The 21,057-nt window shown below is 34.4% G+C and overlaps 1 protein-coding gene and 1 pseudogene across 13 annotated transcripts in view; both read left to right on the top strand.

The window, feature by feature from the left end:
* ROBO2 (roundabout guidance receptor 2) overlaps positions 1-21,057 on the top strand; it is a 1,648,622-nt gene that overhangs the window by 1,315,448 nt on the left and 312,117 nt on the right. The window lies entirely within an intron of this gene.
* LOC112661613 (U6 snRNA-associated Sm-like protein LSm3) lies at positions 13,267-13,589 on the top strand (annotated as a pseudogene).

Below are 21,057 nucleotides of genomic sequence, written 5' to 3'. Positions count from 1 at the left end.
AGAATACACATTCGTTTCTAGATGTGAACATGCAATAGGGCCTTCATGCCACAATCTTTCTATATTGCTACAAAGCACAACAGGTCTATGCTGAAAGAAACTGACAACCCATAACCACAGCCAGCACCAACCATCTGGCTTAACTACCTGAGTTGGAAGCAGATCTGCTAGCCCCAGTCAATGCTTAAAATGACTGCAACAATGGCTGAAATCTATCCGCAACTTGTGAAAGACTGAGCCACAGTTACCCTGCTCACCTGCTTCTGATCTGACTCACAGGAACGGTGAAGAAATAAATGTTAATTGTTGTTTTAATGTGCTCTCCCCAAAAGCACAATAGGTTAAACTGTATGTAGAGTAATATGTTAATTTGGAAAAATTGAATTCCCAGAATATTTTTCACGTATGAATATAGGCTACATAGGATGAACATTCAATGAGTGAGTTGCTAATGCGTAACAAAGGACAAGATAAAGGAAACTCTGATAAACTGTGGAAGGCAAAAGTAACCAACCCATAGGCTTGGTTTGAGGATAAGTTGGAAGGATTATTTTGACAGCATCTTTGTTCCTATAATATAAATAAATATTCCACGTTTATAACAGAGTGGAAATGCCTACATTTATTCATGCAACTAATATTAAAAAGCATCTACTGTGTAAATGTATGAAATAATCTACATTTCTTGCCTTCACAATGCTTACAGTTGGGTAGGACCAATAGATAAATGAGAAGGCAATAAAAATATAAGGGCAAGAACTAGGAATGAGCCAAGATTTTGCTGGGAACACCAAAGATCATGGAATGTTTTCAGAAGAATTAAATCTCAACTTCACCTTTGTAAGGAGATTAATTGCTGGGTTTCCTTTCTAAATGAAAAGTAGAGTGATAGAAAATGGACCCATGTAGCTCTCTTTAGTGGAAAGCTTTCCTTCTCAACACCAATAACATGTCTTACAGGTGTCCTTAAAGTTAAAACCTATAAATATTCTACCTCATTAAGCATAAGGACCAGCCATGGACATATGCCACTAGTGTCCACTTTCCTTCAAAGATTTAGGGTGATGGGAAGATAAAGGGTCTGCTTACCAGATGGAGCTTGTCAGATTAGCAATTGGAGCAGAGTAAATATCACTGTCATATTGTTTTTTGAAGCACAAAGAACCCCCTTTGTATAACGCATGTGCATATTTAATCGTTTAAGACAAAACAGCTCAGCAGAAGGTTGGCTGGTGGTTGTACCTCTAGCAGAGTGGCCATTGCCTGAAGGCACGTTTCTGCTTTCCTCATAATAAGGAACATTAGCAACCAGTGGCTCGAGAAAGGCAGAGTCAAATAAGCCTCTTGGGGCCCAGTCGGCCACATGAAGCGAGAGCCGTTAGACACAGCAATGAGATTACTGCTCCAGAAAGGGTTTACCACATATATTACCACATAGACTTTATAGGGCTGCCAGCTCGCTCAACTTACAAATGTCAAACATGATTTAAAAGGTTATTATACTATCGAGAGGGAAGGAGGATGACTTTCCATCACTGAAATTTCTATTTCATTCTGGTGCACACACGGTGCACCTCACAAATTCCAATATTGCTAAATAACCTGCTTTTATCTTTAATAAGTGTTTCACGGACCTTAAATTGGAAGAACCATTTTCACTTTATTTGTATGAGAAAATTTGATCTTTTCTAGTCCAATAACAGTGCGATAAACTTGGTATGTGCATCTATGTATTGTGCTTAGAAGATTGTTCTTATGAGGGGAGTACATTTATTTGTAATGTGTCAGTTAGGGAGGGTGATGTAGGTAAATGTAGTTTTTGGCAAATGCGTCTGTACGTCTGCAGTACTTCACACTAAAATGATTAGATGCAGTTCTTGATAGTGAGTTATTTATTTCTCTTTGGGTTTTGTTATAAATGGTCTTTAAAGAGTCTACTTTCCCAGCTCTTTGACTCCCCTGGGAATGTTTATTGCTCATATAAGTACTCTATCAGTTGTCTTTAGTAATGAGTTAATTTAAGCAGTTATATTTGGAAAGTTGCTCAATAAAAGTAGATGGCTGTTTTTCTTTGATTTTATGAAGATTTTGACCCTTGTTTTGCAACATTTGAAAAATGAATCATCATTGAGCATAGCTGTTAAAATATACAGTAAACATCCAATTGTCATTGTGGAATTTTTAAACACTGCATTCCTACAAGAGGTGTAGAAAAAAATTCCAGCTGCCCTTGTGGTAGCATATGCCTCATTTGATTTCCTAGCGGATCACCCTGATTGCTTTTTTCTTAGTGTTAGACTATAAAACTGAAGGTTGCCTACTTATCCAAGTCCCAGGATGTGCCGTGCACAGCAATACGTCAGCACTATAAGCTGACACATTGTGGGATGGGGTTCTCAGATGGGATGTAAAAAGGAGAGAAGAATATAGTCTGTAGTGTTGAGATATTGCTGGCTTCTTCCTTTATCTGCAACTGTGAAACATTAAATTTAAATCTGTGAATTCACCCCTGTTCACGTGGGCATTGCCAGTATTGAATTAAAGCCTATGGTCAAAACAAAACAAAAACATCCTCAGCCTGAAGAATAACATCTTTGCTCTAAGTTCAGCACCTATTTTAAAATTATTGTTTGCCGTAAGTACAAACTAAGCCACATACACACACACAAAGGAAACAAATAAAAAACTACTTTGAATTTTGAAAAAGTGCTGGACTTTCATGTAAAAATACTACCATAACATTTAAATTATTCGAGTTTTTTGGATGGAATATATGAAATTAGTTTTATAATATTTATATGAAAGTGAATCTGAATATTTACTTAAAAGTTTGTTTGTGTATGTGTCCTTTATGCTTTTTTAAGGAAAAAAAACAGTTGAGGAATTTATGTTGTATATAACTATTTTAGGTAATTTCTTTTTTGCTATAAAAACAAGTCAATAAGACATGGAAATACTTTGAGTTGAGGAAATAATGAGAGCATACTATTTTGCCTTCTTCTTTCACATAGTCACAATAGAAATAGAAAAATACTTTAAATATTAAATGAAAATAAATGTATTTTCTATTTCAGTTTCCAAGTCTGCTCAAATAGTAATAATATAATAATGTATTCATTTATTCAGTTACCAGTGATATATTTATGTAAGTATTAGGTTTTAAAAGAAACCTGTTTAAATAAATTTCATAATATTATTTTATTCCAATTGAGTAAAAGCTTTCTTTCACAGATCTCCCACGTTTGCCTGTTTGTTTGTTTATTGGGAGCTCTATTGGTACATATGCAAAACAACTTGATTAATAAGATATTAATAAGCCATGTACATCTTTTTAAAGCATTCGATTATTTGGGCAAAGCAGAGTATAGGTATACATTCAAGATTGTAAAGTACAACTATTAATAGATGAACTACATCTCACATTAAATTGCAGTGTGTTCCTTCCATAACAAAAATCTTAGCATCTGTTAAACGTACATTTAAAAAATGCAATGTGACACTATTTTAAGAGATAAGTTCACTAATAGATCAATAAACTATTTTTCTGAAAGCCAAATTGAGTTTTGAAAATAAATCATTCTTTGAAAAAGATGGACACATAAACCACCTAACATAAAACTTGTTTATGTCTGTATGTGTGTGGGAGAAATTTGTCTTCCTGCTATGGTTCTATCATAACAAAAATTCTTAATTGAGATCTCACAGTTTAGTACAAGAATTAAAGGAATGTGCTCTCCTAGAAACCTTGTTTTCAAAGTCATTACAGCATTTATTTAGAAAGCTTAGCTTGAAAATCAACTGTCATGCTGATGTCTTGCTCCCATCAAGAACAAAGGCATCGTATATGAAAGACATTATCTCTGCATTTGACAATATAGAGTATCACTTTTCACTCCAGTTATCCTTGAAAAATGTTCAATAATGCATCCTTACTACCTCCTCCTCAACATTACAATGGATACCTTATCATTTTAACTATCTTATTCTACAAAACGATTGCAACTTTGAATGTACATAACATTAGCTCTAGCAGGAGTAGAGTCTCTATTGGTGTCTGGTGTGCCTAGTGTTTCATGCTTCTGGAAAGATTCTTTCATCGGCACTCTCCTGGAAGAATCCACTGGATAATGATGAAAGGCTCATAAAAAAGGATTGACAGATTTAACAAATAAAAATATTTTTATTAAATTTTATTATCTGGCAACTCTACTCCTAGTAGTGTGGCTCTCACATTAATCTCCAGACCACTATTTTTGGTTTCTTTCCCAAAGAAGTGAAAGCAATTGCCTGTCTGCAAAAGACAAAATGTAAATCTTTTCATCTCTAGAGACAGTGACCCAGATGAAACATCCCTTTGGACAATCCCAGAAAGAATCAAACATTTGTATCAGCAAGAACCACATTTGTGTCTGCTCTGGGGATGACTCTGAAATTTAAAGCAATAAAACTTGAAAAACAAGAGTAAAACTTAGAAGATTTTAATGATGAAAATAATTTCCTTCATCCCTTAATATGAACTCTCCTTCTATAGACATTTCACAGTAAATGAAAATGGGGGAAAAAGTAGCAGTTAGACATTTATTCTTTCTGGTATTAAAAAGGTTTGAAAAATAAAATAAAAAGGTTTGAAAACTTCAAGTTCATTTTCTTTTTTTTCTTTCTTTTAAATTATGTCTTTTCTTGTTTCAGCCCTTTTTTTTTCAAAGATTTTATTTATTTATTCATAAGAAACACAGATAGAGAGGCAGAGACACAGGCAGAGGGAGGAAAAGCAGGCTCCATGCAGGGAACCCGATGTGGGACTTGATCCCGGGACTCTGGGCTCACGCCCTGAGCCAAAGGCAGATGCTCAACCATTGAGCCACCCAGGTGTTCCTCAAGTTCATTTTCTATCCAGAGATTCTTCATTCAGAATTAGATGGCCTTGAACTATGATTTCAATGATTTAGAAAAGACATTCTCCTATTTTACATGTCTTTTATTGGATCACAAACCAGATTTTAAGTACATATAAACTCAAATCTATAGCCCATTTGTGACAAAATTAACTGTCTTGTTAGGAAGCTAAATATAAATATTAAAATTAAGTCCCTATTTATAGTCTCATAGTCTCTGAAAAAGTTTTGGATTAAATTATATTTCCTACATCTCTAATAGAGCATTGCAGCCAGTTGAAAACCTATGAGGAATTAAATTGAGAAAGGTATTTTTGGAGACCCCTTTAGAATAAATGAGCTTCTTTTTTTGTGTGTTCTGAGAATGCTAAAACAGATAAAGCAAGACAATGGCTCTAGTTCTGTTTGGAATATCAAATCCCTACAATTGAGGATATATGAGAAGAAAAGATTTGTCTATGTTTATTCATCTTGCTGTTCTGGTCAAATCTGTTGCTAGAAAAAAAGAAAAAAGTCCAGAGAGAGTTAGTGTGTTCTTCAGAAAAACTGTGCATTTCTTTCCACTTGAGATGTCTCAAAATTAAATGGTATGCAAAAATTTATATAATTTTGTTTTGATGGAGACTCAAGCTCTGTTATCAGAACGATTCTTAAATATTCTGATAGATAAAAATGAATTTAGAACAATCCTATATTATATAACAAAATTTACAAATTCAATGTCTTACCATTTAAATATAGAACTTAAAATGGATAGTAGTCATGAACTTTAAGTGGAAAAAAAATTTAAAAGCCCATAATGGATTAGTCCTGATACAGCCTTTTGTCATGAGTAAAGAGGCTAATGTAATATAAGCACTCCTGAGTAATCAGATGTCTTCTGATGAGTGAATTGAAATGTCATAGCAGAAGTAAGCCACCATACATTTTATTATGAATTTTTGTGGGTAGATTTAAATTCATTTTCTGACTCATTTAATTTATTGAATCAAAACAAAATCTAAGATGCATGAAAAAAATCGATTTTGGTGATAAAAGATTTACCCCAATGTATGTATTCATTTCTAATATTTTTTCTTTTCTTCATCAGCTGACTAGGCTGTAATTTGTATAGTCAGTCTTTGTAGTTTTTTTCTGGCTTTTGCCAAAGCCCACACAACTATATACAGCTTGCATTTCCAATAATGTTGTATGATTGTATGTACACTAGATATCTAGTGTTTTCAGTAGCTTGGATCGAGTGTGTCTTTGATATGACTTCTCAGATTCCATAGATAAGCGATTTTTTTCAGTTTTTTTTTTAAATTTGAGAATAGTTGATACACATGTTATATTAGTTTCAGGTGTATAACATAGTGATTCAATAACTTATTCATTATGCTATGCTCACCCCAAGTGTAACTACCATCTGTTACCATATGCTATTGTAGTACCATTAACTATATTTCTATGCTGTACTTTTTGCTCCCATGACAAATTCATTCCATAACTGGAACCCTGCTATATCTCCCACTCTTCTTCACCCTTTTTTTCCCATCCTCTCACCCCATCTCCCTTTCCTCTCATAACCATCATTTGGTTTTCTATATTTATAGGTCTGGCTCTACTTTTTGTTTGTTTATCCTTTTGTTTTGTTTCCTAGGTCCCACATATCAATGGAATCATATTATATTTGTCTTTCTCTGTATTATTTCACTTAATATAATACCTTCTAGGTCTATCTATGTTGGTAAGATCTCATCCTTTCATATGGCTAAGTAATATTACAGTGTGTATTGTGTCTGTGTGTGTGCACGTGCGAACTATATATTTTTATCCATTCATCTATTAATGAATACTTGAGTTGTTTCCATTTCTTGGCTATTATAAATAATGCTGCAACAAACATAGGGATACACATATTTTTGAATTAGTGTCTTTGTTTTATTTGGATAAATACTGAGTAGTGGAATTATTAGATCATACTGTATTTATATTTTTAATTTTTTGAGTCATCTCATCTTTGATGAGAGTATAATTGCTGAAAAATTTTGAGGCCATTGGGTCAATGATTAAGAACAAAAAATAAGTCAATATTTAATAATAGTCTTTATACAGCATCATCGTAGCCATCATTATTCTCTACAAGACATTGGAATTCAACTGGATTCACTTGAATAAAACAAAACTACTTGATTTCTCCAGGTTTTTGCTCTACGTTTGGGAGAATAAGCTTTAATTTTGATCACTAACTCTTTTCCATAACCAATTGTTCTCTCTAAACAACTATCTCACTATCTCATCATCCTCTCTCAAAACAATTCAGAAAACTTAGTTTTCAACAATTTCACCTCCTTTAGTAGTTATTCACATGTATGAAAGGCATTCAAACTCCAGATTTTTTCAGATAATTTCTATAACATTTGATACTATATGAGTAAAAACAGATACAGAAATTATTTGTTTATTGAGTAGTTTTGCCATTACATACCTAAGTTATGTTTTTAATTATTTTCAGTTTATTAAGTATGACTGACATATAGCATTACTTTAATTTCATGTGTACAACATAATGGTTCAATATTTTGCATACACTGAAAAATGATTACCACCGTAAGTCTAGTTAAGATCTGTCACCATATGTAATTACAATTTATTTTTTTCCTGTGATGAAGACTATCAAAATCTACTTTCTTAGCAACTTTCAAACATAGAGTACAGTATTATTAACTATAGTCAACGGGTAGTACATTTGATCTCTATGGCTTATTTATTTTATGGCTGGAAGTTTGTACATTTTGATTCCCTTTACCCATTCCCCTCATACCTAGGTGATTTTTAAAACAACCTGGGAACACCTGGATGACTCTTGATTTCAGCGTCATGAATTCAAGCCCATATTGGGTGTCGAGCCTACTTAAAAAAAATAAACTGTTAGTGGCTTCAGGGATGTTTTGATCCCCATTATGCCTTGTATCATCGATGTATTGTTTGCAAATGGTAAACTTTATCTATATTATCTGAAAACATTTTGTGAAACCAGGTTTATAAGTGCCCTTGGCAGAATAGAAAAACTCACATTCCTGTATCTAATCCAGAACACAAGAGAGAATAAATGAGTCCTTTTTTTTTATCTTACCTTTCAGTTCACATTTAAACCATTATGGAAATAGTAAGACAGTATATCAGAAACCCATATTTCATTTAAGTTTTGAATGAGTTTGACTAGAAAAGTCAGATAATTCAGCAATTTTGCCCTGTGCCCATATAGTATAAAAGATAGATTCTTCATACAAGCTGAAGAGTTTGATGACTCTATGTTTTCTTATGTTAAACTTTATCTTAAGTGAAAAGTGCACATAGTTTGTATTTTTAGTAAGTGAAAATAGTTTATCCTGAGCAAGGGGAAGAAATACTTCTATCATGAGACTGAATAGAAACTGCACTTCAGAATTCAGTATGTAAGGTACTCACGGAAAGAATTCAACACACATTTTTTTTTTAATTCAGAAATCTTAATTATCACCAAATCTATAAATCTACAGCCTTTATCCGTCTTGCCTGATGGCTTTTTGAGTCATGCTTAATTTCACAGCTGACAGTACGAAGCTTATCTTCATTTTCAAAAATGTCTAATTGGAACCTAGCAGCTGTTTTCAATAAAAGAAAATGCCTCTTACGTGAAAAAGGTGTAACCTACTCCACCCTCCATCAAGGAAAGATAAAAGAACAAGATAAAGCATAAATGTACACACATTATTTCAAGTACCAATTTTTATTTTATAGTTAAGATGGGTTAGGGGTTCTGTGCTAACAAACAGTCTGAAAATTTCTGTGATTTTAAGGCAAAAATAGTTTTTATCACTCCCTTACTGCAAGTTGACTGGGTCCTTGACTTTCTATCACTGTTGAGGGTGAAGGAATGTTGACGCTCTGTGACAGTGGCAGAGGGAAAGAAGAGTTCCAGAGGATGTTGCATCAGCATAAATGCTTTAGTCTGCAGGAACACATGCCATATTCTTTCACAACTCATACACTGCAACAAGTCACATAGCCACACAAAACCACAAAGTTAGAAAACAATTTAGTCATGTATCTGGAAGGAAGGGACAACCAAAACCATTTGGCATACTGTGATAATGATTATACAGATATTAACTACAGATCTCCAATCCCAGTATAGATCCTTTTCTACCCACTTTATTTAGTCTAGATGCTAATTTGACTCCATATTTGGTTTATTGACCTTTTAAAAACTGCATCTTGCCTTGGCCCCATTTTCTTCCTACAGGATTCTCTTCTATCTATTATTGATGTGTCTGCTCATTTGCTTGTTTGTGTGTGTGTGTGTGGGGGGGTGTTATTTTGTTTTGTTTTAAGGTGATTTTTGCTTAGGTCGAAACAAACATTAGTCAATGCATCATTAGTTATTAAGCCCAATAATTATGATATTGATTCAATAGGATTAAGATTTACTCATGAGATTCTGCTATCAAAGAGTTCAGGGATATTTCCTGACCATTTTCTGAGACTTGGAGTTTCTGTGTCTTGAATGTCATTCTGTAAGTATGAGAGAGAACAGACTGTGGATAACATCACAGGCTGACAAGGAAATGCTAAAATATGCCATCTATTTTTTTTATGTATTTCAACGAGACTGCACAAAGCAACATGTATCAGTCGATGTTGGGTAGGAGGGCAGTCAGAGAAATTGCTATCACAAAGTTGTTTTATTCAATTCATTGGAAAGTGACACCAACACATAACACTGATGTAGGGAATATGGTCCCAGATTGTTTCATTATACATAAGCTTTTCTTTTGACGTTTTTGACTAAATGTCAGTAGTAGAATTTCTCTCTCTCTTTTTTTTTTTTTATATAATTTCTCTTTTTTTTAACACCAATTGTCAAATCAGTCAGTTTGGACATTTTATATTTATCTGCCTAGTTAAATCATTACCATTATTTTGGAAGTACAGGGACATTCTAAATAACAATAGTAACATTAACAATAATAATAATAATAAAATACGGCATAGGAAAAAGAGTACTAGCACACATTACTGTGACTTATAAAGTGCTTCATTTCTCCAATACTCAGTTTCTTTTTTTTGTAAGATGGAACCAATCAGTCTTTATAAACTAATGATATGAACTTGGAACTGCATGAAGGTTTTGTGTGCAGACCAGTATTAATATAACTGCATAAATAGAAGTATTGTAAGTGTGACGGTATATAAACAAGCACACCATTTTAAATGGAAATTAAATTTCATTATTCGGACCACATTGATTTTATCTGATCAAACTGCTCTCACATATTTGCGTTACAAGGTCCAAGGGTGAATGGCATTCTGTGATGAATTCCAAAAAGTCTGGGCTCTTACTTAATCAAATTTTACACTGTTGGACTAAACAGTGAATGACTGTGAAGTTGACTTGTTTGTCTCTATCATTGGGATGCTTGATCTAATAAAATCATAAAATTTGAGTGCTAGAAGTGACTTGGAGTATCTTCCACTTCCTTACATTTAAGAAAACTAGGCTGTTATCACTTAGCAACTGCTAGTAAAAGATACCTGAAAGTTCATGTCATAAGGATAACTTAGATTAATGCACCCAAGGTGTTTGCAAGGTTTTTTTTTTTTTTTGGACTTCCTCTCATAATTGTCTACATGATTTACGAAAAGGTCTGTATAGCATCTCATTTACAGAATAATGAGAATGACAAAAAGCTAAAGCTAAAGGGTAAGTTGATAGTGAGGCTGTCCCCTTTTAAAAGGAGTTAGTGTTTTTGCCAAAATTCTTTACCCAAAATTTATTACAAGTCCTCACATTGCAAGGAAGCCTGAGCAGTATAGTTTTGCCGCTGCTTATTGTGCTTGCCTCCAAAACAAGGGTTCTATTAATAAAAAAAAGAAAATGAGAATAAAAGTATTACACCAAAAACTGGTGGTCTCTGCCAAAGAGATCTATTTTTATCATAATGGATAATAAGGATAATATTTCTCTTACTTATATTGCTATTTCGCTAGGCTGGAATCTCAGCAAACCAGAGTTATAATTAACAAGAAACAGTGTAAACTGAAATTATAGGTTCTAAAGTGAAACTAACCTAAGTTCACACCAGGTCCCCACCATTTGTGCAAACATCACTAACCTCAGTTTTTTAAAAAATAAGATGGCATCTTCTTCACAAGTTCAAGTCCTAAATGAGACAATACATGTGCAGTTGAATGACTAAACACAATGCATAGACTGTAGTAATCACTCTGTAAGTAGTGGGTGCTGTCACCAACCAGCGAATGTTTTTTCTACATTTTATGATTAAGAAGTTAAATATTATGATGTTTTATTGAGATTAATGTCAAGGTAATAATATTTATCAATTATTGTACTTTTAGGTCATCGGAATGACTAGAGTGCCTTTAAGGTTCTTCTCTAAGATAAGAGTGGTTATTATTCATCTTCTATCAATCTCTATATGTTTCAATTTATATCTGTAGATCCATCTTCTAGAGACATGACTAAGTCAATTATCTTGATTAGCCTGTGCTCCTTGTCCTATATTATAATACCTGGAAAGTAATTATGTTTCTATTTTTCATTTTAATCTGGTCTTACTTCATTGGCAATATGTGTATTGGCCAAGTCCATTATGAGCTTAATTGCTCACATACTCACATATCAGGTGTTCAGAATCCTTCCTTTGCATCTGAAGGAAGCAAAAGATGAATCCACAGAACTCTGATACATTTTGTTCATACATTAATCTAATTATGAGCAGAGAAATAACATTTTTGTATTCTATATTTTATATTTCTTCTATGCCTGGGAATATAGATTTTTATTATAATGACTTCATTCATTGATCAGGGGTACCTACATAAATCTCCTGATTTAAGTAAGAGGAGGATTTGTCTTTGGACCTGCCTAGACTTGTTGCAAACAGATACCTAATTGCCCATGCTGACTGACAGAACAAGCATTGACTATCTATACAGCCTAATCCTTTGTTTGGTCATTGAAATTTATCCATTTGAAATCTGTCCATGGCTAAGAAGTTTGTACTACAACAGACTCTTCTATTGGTAAGACAGCTTTAACTGAAACTTCTGAAGACTGTAGGGAAACAGAAAAAGAAAAAAAGAAAGACTCTCTAGTATCTTTTTCTGCTGTCACTAATGCCTGGGGCTGGCAGTGGTGGTGAGTGGCAATACTGAACATGGCTTTTTTTAATGTAAAATTTCAATATGAAATTATTTATATTATGCTCTGGGAGGGTCACAATGCCTTCATTCTCTAGTTATATGTGAGATAGATTCAAATGGAAGTGAAGTGGCTTCCATTCATCCATTTGTATTTTAAAAAGCACTTCTAGAATCTGTTGAGAATGTTGCTCATCCTCCTTTCCCTGATGCTGTTTAGTCTGCCCCCAAGTGGTGGAGACCTGAGAACCTGGAAGATAATGTGGTCAGTTCATGACTTAAGCCTTGCTGCATTTGTGTGCCACAGGGATTTTTGTTGGGATATAACAGCTGAACAGTTAGAAATGTGTTACATATAATATGAAATCATCTGTTCAAATAATAGCAGTGTAATAATTCTTGAAAGCCTATCTGTGCATTTTAATTCAATACACTAAGCAAATAAATTTCAAGACATACAATCATGCTCTAGGAAATGCATAATTCTAAAGGTTTTATTTGGGGCTCATTCTCTTCTTCCTTCCCTGCTTGTTTTACAACCCTTCTCCTTGCCAGGAGCTTATACTGGAAGAAATTTTTCTTCTTGATTTCTAGCAGTTTCTAATGGGTGTTTTTGAATTTTAATATTCAGTTTGATTCAGAACCTTTACCTTTTCCAAGTTCTTAGGAGCTCCCTTTTGTCTCATTTTTAAACATGGTCTTTGGGGAATGGCAGTGATTGTGACAGATGGTAAAGGAATAAGATTGCACTTTGGTGCTGCTTCTGCCTTTTGCCTCTGATCTCTTTCCACTTTCTCAAGGCAAATTATAGATTTCCTTTTGCCTCTAGAGGGACACAAATAGTAGTTGCCAGTTTTATGGTTCTTTGTTTCTAGCTCTTAGAAAATAGGGTTCTTATTTGATTAAACATTGTAATCATATTTATTGTTAATAAAGGATACTGAATTGTCTGTTGACCAAACACCTAACTAGACAAGGATGAGGACTTGTTGAATCACAAGGAGGGGAAATAATTCTTCTTTGTGAGTTTGAAAGTAGCTTCCCTCTAGTGGTCAAAAGTGCTATTTCACTTATAGACTATGATCCAAATAATTTTTGAAAACTTCCTATCATTATCTTTTTTAAAAACATTATCTGATATGTATTATTTATTTATCAAATATATTAAAGAATGGTTTGAAAGATGGCAGACGACGTGGACCAGCAATAAACTCCCAACACCGTAGAAGAGCCCCTAGATCTCATCAGGCTCAGCCTGGATGAACAAATTTATGTGAAAATGAGAAATGATCGAGAGCTTCGATGCTTATGATCAGCATTAAATATGATATTGGGAGATGTGGAAGAAACTGTGATTACTATAGAAATTGATGAAGAAATATATGGAGAGATAAATAAATCAACAAAACCGAATATTCTGATGCTTTTTGTCTGGGGAGATGGTGTTGTACCAGTTGCCGCTCCATTAAGACTTGGCTGAAACAAAGAATTTATCATGTATGGGATATAGGAGATTTTGTATGATTGCCTCTTTAAATGTACAAGATATCCAGAAGAGAAACCTGCATACATTTTGATTTAAGATAATTAAAAAGTATAAGTGTAAAGTTGTGTGGTAGATATATTTGCAATGTTTCTCTATATATTTGAAATATTTCAGAATCCATAACAATTTCAAGAGAGAGGTGGTAAATTTAGTTAAATTTAAGCATGGGAATTTAAATGGCACTTGAAGTGAGTGCAGAGTTGTAATTATAATCAGAATTTGTTTACATTCACTTATCCAGTTGGAAAGTATTTAAGCAATACCAAGAATGTGCTAAACCCTAGACAATGTGGAAAGAGTAAAGCAAGACAGATGAGAGGCCAGGGAACTAACTGATGACTAAGTAATGGGACAGGATTGGTGGAAATATCTATAAAGGACTAGAGGAGTACACTAAGGATAGAGTAGCCACTGTCCTGAATGCCAAGAAGAACAACGAGCACAGAAAAGTGAGTTAATTGATCAAGAGATTAGGTATAGTGCACAGGTGTTACCAAAGCAGAAAGAGCTTCAGGAAGTGATTCCGAGCAATTGGGGAGAATGGGACTTCAAGTATTTAAGACTAATCTGGACAGAGCTAAATGGAACACATGCCTTAATAATTTTCCTAAAGCAAAGGTTTCAAAGCATGATAAATTATCAAATTGGAGAAGATGAGGTTTTTGACCCATAGGTCACACACATGAATATGAACAATCTCACAAAATTATATTCCTTCTCATAATGCGGGTAGTCAAGTATTACCTGATAAAATGATATTTTGTGTTTGATTTCTTAACCTAGTTTTTCTTGCAGGAGTTATGCTTCTCGCTTTATTATAACTTAGACAGATGAGGGGGTACTTAAATTTGAAAGTATTGCTGGGAAATTTGCCTCAACAGAGGTCATGGTGATGGAAAAGTTAGCACAATCAAAACTTTGGTTTTATTCTGAAGTCAATTGGAAGTGATCAACTCTAATTGCAAGTATTGTTTACCTAACATACTGCTTAAGAAAGTTTTTGGTGACAAAGTTGCACATTGATGTGAAGGAACATAAAACTCTGATAAGATCAGAAGCAAATTTCGCAAATAGGTAACTAAGAGCGAGGCAACCGTAAGTAAAAAAATGATGATGTCAGGAGATATATGAATACCTATTTAAATAATATCCTTAATTGATTTGATTGGCCATATTTTATGCAGATTCTATAGATATTTTCAAGCTGGAATAGTATAGTCTCTCAGATCTTCATTATGAGAGGATACACATACCCACACACATATAGTATCCTTATACCTGCAGCTATGCATATATATGTTATATATAATACATATATATATACATACACATATAATGTATATTACATATATGAAATATATATAAAATATGTATATATATACACACACATTTATGCATATAATAATTTCAGGTATGAAAATAGGCATAAATACTTGCATCAAATAAAGTTTTATCACCCATAACCATAAACACATTCTCTGTACTGGACACCACCCATGCTTACCTTCACTTTCACTACCGAAAGATTTCTAGCTGCCCAGGACTATGGCCTTCATGTCCCAGACATATCAGCCTTTCCTTGGAAATGCCTCATGCTCTTGACTTTTCTCATCTGCTCTCCTGAGTTGAAACTTAATTGTCTTTTACAACTGTTATCTCAAGCCCCTGATATCAAGTATATAATGAGATCAAATATGTGATCTGAGGAGCTCCTCTATACTAATAGAGTAACATGTTTGCATTTTAACTTGTGCCTTGTCCCCAAATTAACTGAAAGGGATAGTTGTTGTTGTTGTTGTTGTTTTTTGTTTTTTGTTTTTTGTTTTTTGTAGAAAATGTGCTGTTTGATTAAAAAAATTCATATCAAATAATTTTGGCATTACTTAATCACACCAAGTACCTACCTTTAGAATCTAGTTGTGTGTAGAGCTGAACTTGTTGCTGAAAAATATTTGCAATACTGATAATATTTTTAGAAAAATTCTTCAGTTTGTTTTTATAGATGAAACTCCTGAAGATGATTATAAAGCCCATTGTTTCATTCTCTCGCTCTCTTTCTCTCTCTCTCATGCATACACACATACACATACACATTTTCATGCTTTGAAAGACTCAAGTGTTAGACAAAGGATGTTGTGAGTAGACTTGGAAATCACTTGGCATTTTTGAGATTTGCCAAGCAGCTTGAGCTATTTTAAAATATTTTTGTTCAATCAGATCACAAACATGTTTTTCCAAGTGCTTTTTTTAGGTCAATTTTTATAACCATGTGTAATTTCAAGGAAATTTAACCCATATGTTTGTTTCTGTTACCATATATTCAAATTGATTTATAGCACAGATGTAAGTTTTTCCTATGACACTGGTATATGAAGAAGGTGAGGGAGACTTGCAATTTGCTGCACAGGAAAGTCCATGGTGAGACTTTAGATTAATGATCATAGACTATAACCCAGTTCTAACCCCAACACACTCTTCATGATAAAAGTCACAGGGGATTGCCTGTAAGTGTCAGCAAAGGATGAGATCCAGGTACTACAGTATGTTGATGAATGTAGTTTCCTAGCATGGGCTCAAAGGATGTAACTCTGATTGGTCATTGTACAGCACTATGGGATTGAAGCCTTTAAATGCTACTAAAGGTCTTCGCCAAGTGTAATGAAAAACTGGATCTATGAGCAGCGATATTTACTGGCAAAATATGACTGAGAACTGCCAACACATTCTATTATTTTTTGTGGCATTGAGCCTAGAAATAGGCTTGTTGATGGGAAAGTTGAAACATAGTCAAAATTTCACCGTACTTTATAGGCATAGCAAAAAAAAAAAAAAAAAAAGGATCTTTTAAATGAGCATATGTATTACCTGGAAACTATTCTTAAAATTAAATAAAAATAGAAAATCTTTAATAAGACCCTTGGATTCAACCAATATGTCACCTTAGAGGTAAGTGACGCTTGCCATTACAAAGATGCTGTGGGTGAGAATGGATAATAGCAGGATATCCGGGTTAGTGCCAAGTGGAAGGAAATTAAAGTGCAGTTACAATATAAAGGGGCCAACATAAGTAATTCTGAAAGCCAAAGCATTTAAGAAGTAAATCAGTGGTTCCTAAGCATTGCAAACCACAGTCAGTAATCACATATATACTGATGTCTGAATCTATACAAATTCTTAAAATGTTGGCAGGGAGAAAGTGTACCCTCTCATCCTAAATCTTGGGCCTATAAGCCGAGAAAATTAACCTGTCTACTGTAGGAAGGAATTCCACTGATGGAAGAAGTCAAACAACTCACTTGAGGTCCAAGAGCCACCTTGGCTATTCTGCTTTAGGGTTTTTAGCAACATTACAGCATCTTTATGAATGTTACCTTATAGAATGTTAGTTATACCAGGGCAGACACAACCAGGAATTTGACAACCACGCCACACTTTGACTGGACTGACATTTCCTTAGCAGTAACAAGCTGACGCTGTCTGGTGCCATGGGGGCCCTTGGGCTTGATTTAAGAGCACTGATGTTGACTGCTTGTTATTTCATATCTTAGAGCTGTCAAGAGGCAACTGATGTCAGCATAAAATTATTTGATAGCTCTACATCTTGGGCAAAATGTGAACCTATTGATGTCCATAAAGTAGCCATCAAAGTCTTGAAATTGGGGGTGGTGATAATTGAGAATACAAATTCACCTAGCTTATTGTCACATAATCCTTTGTTTTAAATGTGGGTCACATAAATATGAATTGTAACCACCTATTCAGCTCTTAGTGGTTGGACTTATTAAGCTACATGCTCATGCAATCGTCACAACAATCTTACAAGATAAATAGTATTAGTTGGACCTTCATTTGACAGGACAGATTGTACTCCTTGAAGGCAGTAGAACCAGGATTCAGATGCAAACAATTGAGTTCCAGGGTTCATGCTTTCATCTTGATTATACTGCTTTTCTCATGGAATTGAATACTAGATAGGTGTAATTCTTTCATTGAGCTTCAATTTATTTATTTATTTTTAGTTTTAATGCAAGAAAATAATTTTTCATCAAAGGAAAATAGCAATTAACAATTTGTATTGTCTGACAAATACTGAAAGAAAATCAGGATTTTTATCAACCTCATAGCTTTTTTGGAGCAAGCTTGTAGCTGATGGAATGATTCTAATCATAAATGTAATTGGTCAGTGACCAGTTCTCTCATCACAGCACATAAATTAACACATTCTTTGAGAACATTAAAAATTTGTAGAGTAGTAAATAAATGTGTGAGGATTTTTGTGGCTCATACAGAATATCAGTAATGGGCAAAGTAAGCAATAAATAATATCTATAAATTATAGCTCTGTTTGCCATTCTGTTTTTCAGATTACTTATTTTTAACAACAGTGATTATCTGCAAATGCAGCCATTTTCTGAAGAATGTATTTGACCATTTCTTAAAATCATCTCTAAACTCTAAAGCATTTTCATGTATAATGTTTTGCATATATAATGTATTATGTCATTTAAAAATACCACCTTTTCATATTTCCTGATTTACCTGAAGAATAGAAGGTGACAATTTAATTTTGAGAATGCATTTATGTGTATGTATCTGTGGATCTGTGCAGTTTTTTTTATTCAACCAAATCACAGAGATCTAGTGGAATTCTGATTCTCTAATTCTAGCTCAGTATATAGCAATTGAAAGCATTTAGTTGTGATTAAAACAGATTGAAGGAGATAATCCCTCTGAGAAAGCAGCTTCAAATAGCTTAGCTGTGCTTCTTCAGGGATAAAAACTAACACAACACCAGCTAATTCCTGCAAAGTCTCCCTAGTGGTGTTAGAGGTACCCCTCATTTGCTGTTTTTCCTCCTTGTTGGGTTTTATTCGAATTCCTCCTGGATGGAAATTCTGCTTTAAAGACTGGCTTACTCATTCTGTGTTGCAGGAACCAACAATCAGCCTTTTGCTTTAACTGATGTGGTGAAAAGTACTTCATATCGTAAAGGAACAGAGTGCAGACAGTTCGCAGCTTACAATTGAAACATATTTTTAAAATCCATGGATTGGGATGCCTGGGCTGCTCAGTGGTTGAGCATCTGCCTTCAGCTCAGGGCATGATCCTGGTCTGGGAATCTAGTCCCCTATTGGGCTCTTTGCAAGGTGCCTGCTTCTCCCTCTGCCTATGTCTCTGCCTTTCTCTGTGTGTCTCTCATAAATAAATAAATAAAATATTTAAAAAACAAATAATTAATTAATTAAAATCCACGGGTAAGTCATAGACACATTGGAACTTGGGATGTCATTTTCCATAAAAACATTGTTCTATAAGAACGGGTTTTCTGTAAGAATCAGACTTCTGTAAGAATTAGATTCTGTAAGAATAAGAACAGCCCTCCAAAGCCTATTTAAACCATAATGTAGGTGAATATGTTTATAACTAGTACTACAAAACTCTAAAGTCTTTGTATAATGATAGTTCTATAAGAATCCTTCTAGCCTATGCCATGGATCCAGTACTGGAGGGGAAGTACCTTTATTCCTTGGGAACACTCTGAGTCAACTCATTCGTAGGACCAGAGAGACAAGCAGGTTTATACCTTCTGGGAGTAGTGTGCTGAACATAGGCAAAACACAGAGAACTATGTTGAGGTTAATTTATAGTTTGAGGTTTTCTTATTTCCTTATCCTTTCTCCATTGTTGCAGCCTCATTTTGCAGATTGAGACCATACCCTTGAGAATGGGAACCGTGTGTGCGGAAGAGGAGAGGGAGGCGCATGCAGGGACCCTGCTTGTCAAAGTCTGACAACAAAGTCTCCTGGATTTTGGCTGCACGTGGGGCAATATTTCTGAAACTATGCTCAGTAGCTACCTTTACATGTTGTACCAAAAAAGTAAAACATTGGAAATATTCCTGTTGCACCCACCTCATTCTGCTTCTCTATCTTCTCTATGCATCCCCTAGTCCCACACCTCCCGTCCTCTGTTGCAGTTGCCTTAAGCCTTTGCCTCTGTGGTACTTGCAAAACCTGTGATCAGGAGACACACAGGAGGCTACCATAAGGACTCAGTGAATTGAGTAATTAACCACATGCCGCCACTGAGTTTATGAATAAAGTTTAGGCCACTGTTTGAAGCAAATTAATATTTTAAAACATGGAAGCAGTTTGCTATGTCAGTTTTTCATGAGCTGGAACCATATACCAACTCATATCCTCTAGGGTCACACTATTAAGCCAGGATTTATTGACTGACAGCATCTAACCAAATCTAAAGTTTTAATCTGGCTTTTTAAAAATATGAATCACCTGCCAGCATTTCATCTTTTTTCTATATACCCTTTGCTATGCTATTATGTGGCAATTGATCTGCTGTTTAATTTACAGTAATGATGATGGGCCAGCATTAATAATAATGGCATATGTTAAAAATGTAACAGGGCACTTCAACGCAATAAAAGAGATAGATATATAGTTTAAAACCTTTTAACACTGCGTTGCCCTTGCTAATGTTTCACAACACTTTGTACTCTGGGAAAAAAAAAAAAGTGGCATAAAAATAGCATGTAAAGTGTTATTCCCACATGCTGTTCTTGGTCTTTGGCATGCCTGTTTTCTCCACATTTTCCAAAAATGACAAGAATGCATCCCATCTGATACATCCTGTGAAAAATTTAAGAGCATATTTGAAAACACAAAGTACTGTTTTCATAAACTGCTGAAATCTGTGATAGTTTGGCAGTAATCTCAGGAACAATGTGGGATTCGGCTCTTTATTTTTCCCTTCCTTTGCATTCTTTTGTCAGCCATCGAACTTCTTTATGCTGTATTGCTTTCTGATGTGTTGATCTGAGTTTCCCTAAAACACACATGTTAGGGCCTAAACAGAATTTGGCAGTTGGATTTTCCTCATTAATTAATGATCTGATGTTGATATTGATGTAGTCTTTCTTTTAAGGATAAAAATAAATAATCCGGAGCTAATTTGGCATGAAGTAAATCAGAATCGAAGCTTTTAATAAAGAGTAAAATGATGGAATGTGAAATACCAGATGTAAGATTTGCTAGACAGATACATGTGGATAAAATTTGATTGAGGCAAGAGCAGGCGAATTTCTGGGAACTTCTGTTTCTATTTTGACTCTCCTTCTACTGCTTGAGAATTTGAAATTGACTTCTTGCCCACATGGCAAAATATAGCAAATACTACTGATTCTCAGTTCAGACTGATGGAACAATACAAACTCTTTGTTTATGTAGGATCCCTTTATGTTGAGGGACCCATATCATTTATGAAATACAAACATCCTCCAGGTTGTTCTTTTCCCATAAGTAGAGTAAAAAGCAATTGCACGAGAGTTCAGTCTAGTGAAAGTGATGTAATAGTGAGCTCTTTGACCCTGTCTCTAAGGTATTTTACCATAGTTCCGATTCTCCACTGCCC

This window comes from Canis lupus, chromosome 31, assembly GCF_003254725.2.
Source record: "Canis lupus dingo isolate Sandy chromosome 31, ASM325472v2, whole genome shotgun sequence".
Taxonomy (NCBI): domain Eukaryota; kingdom Metazoa; phylum Chordata; class Mammalia; order Carnivora; family Canidae; genus Canis; species Canis lupus.
The sequence above is the reverse complement of the archived record's forward strand: the minus strand, read 5'-3'. Positions and strand labels throughout refer to the sequence as shown.